We start from the raw sequence: 11,097 nt of genomic DNA, 5'->3' as shown, positions 1-11,097 counted from the left end.
TCGTGTAGAGTGGCTTCTCAACTAGGATCGTGCGCATCCTCTCACCCCAGGGACCGAGGCTGGGAAACTGAGGAAGGAAAGAGGGACAGATAAAGATAAAGCACTGTGGAGTGGGGCAAGGCAGGGGCTGTGAGCGGCCAGTCCATCCTCAAACCCTCCATCACGCTTCCCCGCGCCCATGACTGCATCGTCCCCAGAGGGATGGTCAAACTGAGCTTCTCCAGCTCTGGAGTCTGGCGGTCCTGGCTGTCAGTCATCTGCTCCTTCACCAGTTAAGTGACCACTGAACCTCTCTGAGCCTCAGTTTCCTCATCTGAAAGATGGTGTTGATCACGCCACCTGGCAGGGTGATTCTGAGGGGCCAGCAGAGTGCCTGGCACATAGGAAGTACTCAAAGGATTCAAGGCCTGCACTCCACACACACACACACACACACACACACACACACCACCACCACCACCACCACCACCACCACCACCACCACCACCACCACCACCACCACCACCACCACCACCACCACCACCACCACCACCACCACCACCACCACCACCACCACCACCACCACCACCACCACCACCACCACCACCACCACCACCACCACCACCACCACCACCACCACCACCACCACCACCACCACCACCACCACCACCACCACCACCACCACCACCACCACCACCACCACCACCACCACCACCATTCCAGATTCCAGTTCCGTTAGCATCCACCTCAGGTTAGAAAACAAAGGACCATCCATCCCCTCCTCCTTCACCCAGGTTCTCTCTTCTCTCCCTCTACCCTGTCCGCCCTTGCTGCCCACCTTACTCCACAACCTTGAGCCTCTGCTCGCTAATGAATTGAGGGGGGAAGGAAGGCATCTTGCTTCCTGGGCCTCAGCCAGCCCTGGGTCCAGATGACCCCTTGCCGGGGAATCCTCGGCCCCAGCTCCAACCCTCTGCAGCCAGCCCCTGTCCCTCCGCCCCTGGCCAGGAGCAATCCCATCCTTCTCGTCCCTACCCACCACATTACCCTCTGAATACTCTCATTATACCATTACTAATTAGGGCCGCTCAGCAAATTGGCGGCTGCATTAGAGGAAGACAGTGCATGGGAGCATATGGCATAATATCGTATTAATGAACACTCTAAATTCAAGCCCGGGTCAGCTGCTCGCTTCTCGCTGGTGTCACCCACGCTAAAGGGAGGGAGGGGGAAAAAAGCAGTCAACCTTTCCCTCGCTTTCCTCGGCTGTCTCCAAACACACATTCCCCAGCATGGGCTGGGCTGCTGGTGGTTTTTATGATATCTGGAGAGCAAAGAGTCTGGGCCTTCTCGAGGGGCTGCAGAAGGACCCCTCCCCCCCCACCGCGTCCCAATCATGTATAAGTGTATGCTTAGCATGGTCGGGAAAAATAATAATTAATAAAAATACATCAGGCTGTGGGCCAGGCTTTTGAGCCAGAATATCTCTGGCTCCCAATAGCCCTTGGAGGGGTTTTAGCACAGACGTCAAACCAAGGGCTACGGAGGTCGTGGAGCTTTCTTAAGGTCACATGGCAGCTGAGCTGCAAAGTCCAGGGGGAAGGGACGAGTCTCAGGAGACTCAAGATCCCAGCACAAGACCCTTTCCCCCCTTTCCTCTCCAGGAGTCCAGTAGCACCGGAACCCCCAGGTCAACCAGTGAAGTCAGGGACAGAACTCAGACCAGATCCTTGTGTTTAAGCCGCTGGGTGATGCTGGGGGTCAGTTCCCTGTCCCTCCCCCAGCAGGCTGAGAATCTGGCTGTGGAGCTCAAATCAGCAAAAGCCAGGGGTGGACGAGGTCCTTCCTCCTCCCCTTCTCTCTCCCTCCCCTCCTTCCCACCATCCTCAGAGGAGTGCGGAATCCACCGGCTGGTCTGTGAGTCTCGGAGTTGCCCTCCCGCCTCCCTGAATCCTGGCAGGAGGAGGTGAGGGGGGAGACACCTGTGAGTGGGGGCCAGGTTGGCGTCAGTCTGAGGAGGCCTCGAAGAAGAGGTGAGCTCTGACCGAGGCTCCCGAGTGGAAGGGGAGGACCTGCACTAAAGCTGACTCTCCCCCTCCCCCCAGCCAAGGGGGCAGCAGCCACCGATGCCCGGCCTGGGCCCGTCCAAGGCACCCTGACTCTGGCGCTCCTGAGCCAGGCCTGAGCTGAAGGGGCCTCCCCGTGCCATCCATCTCGCTGTCTGATGGGGTGACGTCAGTGATGCTCTAACAGAAACTGGCTTCCTGAGCTCATAATTCCTCATTTCACCTCAAGATGAAGGGCTGTTCCGTTCCTGCCGCCTGCTGAGCTCAGAGCCTGGGAGGAGCACGGGGCTCGTCCACTCAGGCACAGGTCTCCCAACCCCGCCCAGGCTCAGCCTCGCCCTGCTCGCAGCATCCCTCAATACTGTCTCCTCTGGGAAGCCTTCCTTGGCTGAGACCACAGAGCCTTGGCATCTGAAAGTGTCTTAGAAACTCATTCTATGTGATGGCCTCAACCGAGGACCAAGTGTCTCTGAGAGCCCGGCTGGACTCCAGACCAAACCAAACCAAACCACCCTCCTCCCTCTGCCCATCACACCCCGACTCTGGGCGCCCAGTTCCCTAGGAGGAGGCGTTATTTGTCTCAGGTGTGCGTATGGGCTAGGAGACAAGATGGATTTCAACTCCAGATGAGTCACAGCGCAAACCTATTCTAGCACCTACCCTGGCTTCATTCAGTCTTTATGAATCGTCTTCCTCACACCCTCCCTGTCTCCACCCACCTGCGAGGATAGGGATAGGAGGAGATGTGACGATCAGCGGATCTTCTTGGTCCGTGAAGGGTCTATCAGGGCACACTGGACAGAGCGCTGGAGCCCCCACGAGGAGGCCTTCCTCTCCCGAGTTCCCGTCCACCCCTGGGTTTCTGTTATGTATATGTGGAGCAGGGATTAGGGGTGGTAGGGCACTGACCTCCTTCCAGGGCCCCAGTCTGGAATCAGGGAGCAGTCCCCTGACCTTTAACATTTAATGTGGCTGCAGGACTTCGGGGAGTGAGTGCCTTCTCTGTTTACTTTTCCATCTGTGAAATGGGCGTATTGACATTAGCTTAGCCAAGATTGGGGGATGTGTCTGTGAAAGACCCACCGTCAGAGGCAGGAGGCTCTGGCCGAGGTGAGTACCGCCAGGCTCCTCCCCAGTCAGCTCCATCAAAATGAAGCACCTGGACAGGCAACTGCCCCTCCCCCGGCCGTCCCAGAAGGGTGGCGGCTGCGGGTAGCTCTGCAGCGCTGCCCCCTCACGCAGACTAGCAGGCTGCAAGGCTTGAGGGGCGCCAACAGGGGGTGCGAGAGGGCCCCTTCCCAGCAGACCAGCAGCCCCTAGGAGCGGCATCCCCCGACGGCTGGACGGGGCCCCAGAACACAACACGGGGTCGGGGTGGGGGACCCAGGTTACCGTATGGGGCCCTCCCCTTCCTCCGGCATCCTGGACCATGGGAGCGCCCCGGCCGTGGACTGTCTGCGCGTGCGCCCCATGTACACCCTGCACCCCCACAGCCGCCGCCCCGCCACCCTGGCCCCGAGCCGCGTCGCCCTCTCGCGTCCCTGCGCCCTGCCACTCACGCCCCCGTCATAGGATCATTTTCCTTTGTCTCCAGAACCCGCAGATCCTCTCCCTCCTCTCCGTAGCTCTCCCTGCAGGGGAGCCCAGGAGAAGTAAATAATTGTCGCCCCTCCCGGCCCTGAGCAGCCAGGCGGAACGCGGCGGTGTCATCAAGCAGTGGATGCCAATTACTTTATCCGCCCCCACCAGCCATAACCACGGCACCCTCTGCAGCTCCCCAGCCTCCAGTAGGGGAGGCAAGCCTGGGAAAGGTGCTGGCTGGTCTCTGGATTTCCAAAGCAGCTTGTCTGGACTTGCCTGGGTGTGGGGACACCCCCGCTTCATCTCTCCAGAGGCAGCGATACAGCTCTGTGTTGAAGCTGTCGGCTCTGGTGTGTGTGTGTGTGTGTGTGTGTGTGTGTGTGCGCGCTCGTGTGTGTGTGTGTGTGTGTGTGTGTGTGTGTGTGTGTGTGTGTGTGTGTCCCTACAGTAGGTGCCAAGATTCCAAGGTTTGGCCTCTTCCCCAGGAAGGAGTGGCTGAGCTAGAAAGGAGCTAAGAGGTCATCTCCTTGGAAGCCTGAGCTTGGGACCCAGAGAGGTGAGGTGACTTGCCCAGGTGACAAAGACAGCAGGACAGAGCTCCAGGTCCGGGTAAAGTGCACTTTCCACAAGTGACCCTCCTCTCTAAAGCTCTGTCCAGAGACCCCCCCTAAACAAAAGAACACCAGACTCACACTTTGCACACAGCCTTGTCCCACTGGCCCTGTGTCAAGGGCAAGAACAGGACCGACTACAGCATTTGGGGTGCCTAATGCACAATAAAACTTCAGGGCCCCTTGTTCCCAGTTATTAAGATTTCCAAGACAGTAGCAGAAGAACATTAAACCTTTAAACCTTCTAACTGCGGGGTGCTGTGCACACATCACCAGCCCATGAACCCTGCCCTGGGCTAGGACCAGGTCAGTCTACTTCCTCTGCAGCTGTGAAGGCCTTGAGTAAAATCCTCGCACACATTCTAGAAGCTTCTCTGCCTGGAGTCAGGGTTCTACAGCCACCGTGACCCCACTGCAGCCCCTGCTAGGTGAAGTCAGCCCAGCAACTCCAGCCCAGGGAGGGGGGAGTGGGTCAGCATCTTGGCCTGGGCTGACCCCTAGAATCAGGGGGAGCTGACCTGGGGATCAGACTGGATCTGGCTCTTGCAGATGCAGTAGGCATAGGCTCTGGCATCTAAGGGAGAAGCTTCCAGGCTCTGTGGATTTTAGACGAGGGCAGGGGCCAGGGGTTCTTGAGGGCTGTGCTTCCGCGGTGTTTGCATGTGTCGTTCTGATTATGGGCCGTGCAGAATCGTTCATTTCTGTGCCTCCCCGGGTGGCCCTTCTGTGCACAGGCTGCACTCAGAGCCTGAGAGCAAGGTGGACAGGCTTTACCCTACCCCCAGCCCCCAGCCCCGACCCGAGCTGCCCCCATGGGTGCCCTGGCCTCTGTTATGGTGGGTATGTTCCTATCCTCAGGCATTCTGCATTGGAATTCAGGCCCTTGCCAGCCTGTTCCCTGCTTGCTAACTATAAACTATCTGATTTATATTCATTAACCAGTACTAGACAGTGGCAGGCGCAGCAAACTTCGGTGGGAGACATGCCTCCATCGACAGGCGGACTGCATTTCAGTTAATTAAGGGGCTGTAATTGTTGTCCAGGACAAGGGTCCCCAGGGCACAGGCTTTGTAAATAACTACCCTCCGCTGCCCCCACCTCTCACCCTGCCCCTCCCTCCCTCCTTCCCAGACCTCAGAAGCCAGGTAAAGGGAGCTAGGGCCGGAAAGAAGGCTGTGAGAGGTGGAGGTGAGACCTGGATGCGGGGGGTGCCCTGCCGACATCCCCACCCCAGAAAGGCCACAATCCTAGGACCTGGGGTGGGCTGGGGGGGAGTCCTGGAAAGAGCATGGCGCAGCTGGGTCAGAGAAACCTGGGTTTTACTGCCCAAACTGGCTCAGTCCAGGAAGGCAGGACCTGCCTGCGCACACGTACACACGCACAGTGCACACGTGCTCACACGCACGTACAACCCACAAAGCCCAGTAGTTTGTGCTGTTTCCCCCTCTTCTGCCTACATACCCACCCTGTGAGCTCAGCCCTGGAACCTGGGCATGGGGCAGGCTTTCTGGCATCTGTTGGGCACTGGGGGACTTCAGTGGGCCCAGCAGCGAGCTAAACAAACAGGGGGGTGCCATCTCACCAGCCCCAACAAAATGGAGAGGGAATCTCTTACGAGGATCGAATGAGGAATAAAGAAAAAGAAGAGGAAGCGAATGAGGAAGGCTTGTCCCCTCTGGAACTCTCAGACCGATGGGGGCCTGCAGTCTGATGGGGGCGTGGCAGTGTGATCAGAAGATCCCACTCTGATAGGGGAAAGGGTCCCTCCTCTCAAGAAGTTCCTGGTCTGATAGAGAGTGAGGAGTAGGGGTCAGCCTGGGAAGACAAAAGTGGTGAGAGAGGCGCACGTTGAAGACACCCAGAGCAGCCAGTGTAAACAGACATCATGCCGGCGAGTGGGCCGTCCCTGTGGATGACAGAGCAGGAGAGGCCTCCTGGGAGAGGGGTCTGAGCAGGGCTTTGAATGAAGGGTGATCGAGCTTCGAGGCGGGCTTCATCCAGCTCTTCTCTGCGCAGGTGTTTCAGGTGCCCACAAGGTGCTGGGGACAAAATGGCAAATGAGGCCAGCAGGTTCCCTGCCCTCCCAGAGAACAAAAGGATGGAGATGTGTGTGCACTCGTGTGTATGCAGGCCTGTGTGCCTGCAGGGCATGTGTGTGCGTATGCATGTGCTATTTGGGCATATTTTCTAAGTATCTATTGAGTGCTTGCTGCATTTTATTTTATTTTATTTTATTTATTTATTTTTGGCTGTGTTGGGTCTTTGTTACTGCACGCGGGCTTTCTCTAGTTGTGGCGAGCAGGGACTACTTTCGTTGCGGTGCGCAGGCTTCTCATTGCGGTGGCTTCTCTTGCTGCAGAGCACGGGCTCTAGGCACACGGGCTTCAGTAGTTGTGGCTCGCGGGCTCTGGAGCGCAGCCTCAGTAGCTGTGGCCCACAGGCTTAGTTGCTCCGCGGCATGTGGGATCCTCCCGGACCAGGGATCAAACCCGTGTCCCCTGCATTGGCAGGCGGATTCTTAACCACTGCACCATCGGCGAAGTCCCCTTGCTGCATTTTAAACCGATGAGGCATGGGAGAAAACAGCCAGCATGACGGTGTTTCTGCCCCCATGGAACTTGCACTGGCCCACGCAGATGTGTGTACACACAGGTGTGCAGTGAGTGCTCATGCTCTGTGTTCTCTGGGTTCTGTGTCCGTGTGTGCGGGTCCCAGAAAGGACTCACTCAGAACTTGATCCAGGATTCACATTGCTCTGCGACTGTACTACTTTGTGACCTTCCCCATCCTACCCTCAGAACTATCACCTTCTGGCATTTTGAACCTGTGACCACTTCTGCTCACACCTCACCACCCCCGTCCCTTGCCCAGAGAACCCACATGCGTTTTAGCCTAAAAAGGTATCAGCTGCCCTTGAATCACTGAATAATCACCTGAAGGCAAATCAGAATTTTTTTTTTTTTTTTTTTTTTTTTTTTGTGGTATGCGGGCCTCTCACTGTTGTGGCCTCTCCCGTTGCGGAGCATAGGCTCCGGACGCTCAGGCTCAGCGGCCATGGCTCACGGGCCCAGCCGCTCCGCGGCATGTGGGATCCTCCCGGACCAGGGCACGAACCTGTGTCCCCTGCATCGGCAGGCGGACTCCCAACCACTGCGCCACCAGGGAAGCCCAACCACAACCTTTAATGTGACTTTTGACAAGATGCTCCTGGGAGTAGGTATTTAACTTGGATCTATCGAGACAGAGTCAAGCAAAGAAGAGAAGTTTCTCTATCCTCCCCCCACCACCTCTCCACCCCCATTTCCACCTATCAGCCCTTATCTGAAAGAAAAATTAGAGAGTTATTAGGAGTTTCATTAGGGGTGAGCAGGTTGGTAATGAAATTACATTTCAGCTCCTTCTCAGCCCCTGTAAGTATTAAGTGGTTTGATCAATGGTGTTCACACAATTAATTCTGCCTGATTGCGGAGAGTGGCTGTATTGACAGTTGGGTTTCACACCTCGAACTTTGTCTCTTAGCCAAAACGTGCCTTCAGGAAGGAAGCTTGGAGGGTGAGGGTGGGGATCCCTGTCGATAAAGGCCTTTGCTGAATGCCACATTCAAGCTCATAGATTATTTTTTTCTTTAAGCTTGTAAGGAAATTTTGGTATCACAGCACAATTACTGAACTCTAGACCAGGAGAGGTGATATGACCCGCCCTCGTTCCTCCAGTGTATGAAGTGGACCGGCACCGCGGGAGTCCCCGCGCCAGTTCTCAGGCCTCCTTCCCCCAGCCTCTCCTGCCTGTTATCCCAGGCTATCAGGAGAGCCTGCCTTGGAGCCCACTCAAATCTCTGCTGCTTTAATTTAATCCACTGACCCTTGTTGGGTCTTCCAGGGATATGGAAGGCAACTTTTATTTGGTCCTTTGTGAAATGACACTACCAACAATAAAGGTCATGTTCTTGAAGATGGGGATCCTCCAATTCCTGGGACCCTGCCCATCAGGACGTATGTCCTTCCCATCACCCCCAGTCCACGTCCCTGCGGCCTCTGGACATGCTGCTCCGGTGAGGATGGGGGAGGCCCTCACACCAGGGTTTTGGGTTTGCTGTGGCTCTTTACACAATCCCAGAGTAAGTCCTGCTTCTCAGTAATGTCCCCCATGGGAGAGCCCGAGTTTACTGAAGGGGAAGGCTGTAAAAATGTTGGTGACAAGGATGTGCTGGGAAAGGCGTGGAGGGGCAGAGAGAGGGGATGGACAGACTAAGACTGGGACCAACAGTGACATTCTCTGAATGCTCACATGTGCTGTTTTACAGACATGGTTTTGTGAAATCCTCCCAACTGCCCCAGGAAGTACATTCTCTTTTATTCCCCTTTAGCAGATGAGCAAACTGAGGCCCAGAGGAGTCAGATCTTTCCCAGACTCCACCACTTGTAAGTGGTTGAACTTCCTGAGAGGATGGGAAAGAATCATGTCTTCCCTGCTCAGCTAGGCTCACCCAGTTGTGCCAGAGACCGCCTCCACCTCCAAGAAGTTCTCCAGCAGAAGCAGAACGTGAGGGGGTTGCCCATACGCCCATCACTCATCCCTGCCTGCACTTTTTTTCTCAGCATCAAGAAGGCTTCTGCTTGGGACTTCCCTGGTGGTCCAGTGGTTAAGAATCCGTCGTGCACCGCAAGAGACGCTGGTTCGATCCCTGGTCGGGGAACTAGGATCCCACATGCCGCGGGGCAACTAAGCCCAAGCGCCACAACTACTGAGCCTGCGCACCTCAACTAGAGAGAAGCCCACGCGCCACAACGAAAGATCCCGCGTGCCGCAACTAAGACCCAACACAGCCAATAAATAAGTAAGTAAGTAAGTGAGTAAGGTTTCTGCTTCCTGCTGGCTTGTCTGCCTGTGTATCCTGAGTATTTCTGTTGGGTCACTTGTCCAATTCTGGCAGCAATGGGCAAATCGTAACATCCGGCCCCAAGTACTGCAGCATCAGGGCTTAACAAAGGACACCCTAGGAGGAAAAGGATTCTGTGCTCCCTGACTAGAAGGAGGTGCGAAGAATGAGGAGGCCAGCTGGTCAGAGCCTTGAGTGAGGGGCTTCTAGTCCAGGGAGTGGTCTTTCATCCAGGTGGCTGAAAAGGAAAGGGTATGATTATTGGGCCCTTCTTGTCTTCGTCGTAAACCTTCACTCCAGATCCCAGCTCAACAACCATAATGACCAACAATAAAGGATTTAGGCCACCATTTTCCACACATTCATCTGATGGAATATTATGGGACCATTAACAGTACATAATAACACAGGGACATCAAGGGTGCGGGTGGGAATCAGCATGGAAACAGTATAAGCCCAGTTTGGGGTGTGTGCGTGTGACTCTATGTCAGGCTCTAGTGCTGGGCAGCATCCACATCTCTTCAACCTAATCCCGTGGGGCAATAATATTATCCTTTTCTTATAAATGCGGAAACTGGGACTCAGAGCAGTTAGATAAATTACCCAAGGCTGCACAGCTAATAAGTGGTGAAGTCGGGATTCCATTCCAGACGCTCTGACTCCAGCACCTGTGCTCTTAACTGCCACCCTATGATGACCCCGTATCATTGGCCAATCCTTTTCACTCTACGAAGTGCTTTAATGTTTATGATCTTTATAAAAATATTCACAACAGCTCTATGAGGTGCCTATTAAAAAGCCCATTTTAGGCTTCGCCGGTGGCGCAGTGGTTGAGAATCTGCCTGCCGGTGCAGGGGACGCAGGTTCCAGCCCTGGTCTGGGAGGATCCCACATGCCGCGGAGCAACTGGGCCCGTGAGCCACAATTACTGAGCCTGCGCGTCTGGAGCCTGTGCTCCGCAACAAGAGAGGCCGCGATAGCGAGAGGCCCGCGCACCGCGACAAGGAGTGGCCCCCGCTCGCCACAACTGGAGAGAGCCCTTGCGCAGAAACGAAGACCCAGCACAGCCATAAATAAATAAATAAATGAAATTTTTTTTTGAAAGCCCATTTTATAGATGAAGAAACAGAGAAGTTAAGAGACTTGCCCAAAGTCAGTATCATTCCACACTGGCAAAAGAAGGTCTCAAACTCAGGTTGTACTTGAGAAAGCCCTGCACTAGTTCAAGAACAGAAATAGATAAGAGAAGGCAACACACACAGATGTCAAAACAGACACAGCAGAGACCAGGAAAAGGGAAGGAAGAGCATTCTCCTCTCTTTGCCCGTCTCTACTCAAATGTAGAGGGAAAAAATCATTTTAAGCAGGTGACTTACAGCCCTGAATTTAAGAAAATTCCGTGGAATTAAGTTCCTAAAAAGCCAGGAAAGCTGAACCAAACCATCATTGGGGCTTGAAATGAGATTTTATGTTTTCCCATTCTGGGCACTGAGCCGTCAGTGGTGCCATGTGCCAGGCTGGTGAGGACCACTTGTTCGTTAGAGGCACCAAGGGTTGGTAGCGGCCGCCCAGCCTGGCCCTGCCCTGGTGAGTGCCAGCTGCTTGCAGGCCTTTCAGAGGGCTGGGCTCAGAGAACAGACATAGGGGTGTTCTACCCCTTGCTTTTCCGAGTGTGGTCCACAGACTGGCAGCATCACCTGAGAGTTTGTTAGGAATGCAGAGCCCTCTCTACCGAATCAGAATTTGTATTTTAACAAGACCTGGAGGTGATGTGTCTGCCCATCACAATTGCAGAAGCCCTGCTTTAGCTAAAATCTGAATAGAGGAAGGACAGGTCCAGGTCTCAAAAGCCCCTCCTCCCCCTGCCCTGGGTCCCCAAGTTCTGAGCAGCTTACACAGACTCTGGGATCCCTGAAGCCTGACAGCATGTGGCCATGGGCACAGGGGAAGGAGGGAGAGAGGAGGCCTTCCCCAACCTGAA

Source organism: Lipotes vexillifer, unplaced genomic scaffold, assembly GCF_000442215.2.
Source record: "Lipotes vexillifer unplaced genomic scaffold, Lipotes_vexillifer_v1.1 scaffold788, whole genome shotgun sequence".
NCBI lineage: Eukaryota > Metazoa > Chordata > Mammalia > Artiodactyla > Lipotidae > Lipotes > Lipotes vexillifer.
The sequence above is the reverse complement of the archived record's forward strand: the minus strand, read 5'-3'. Positions refer to the sequence as shown.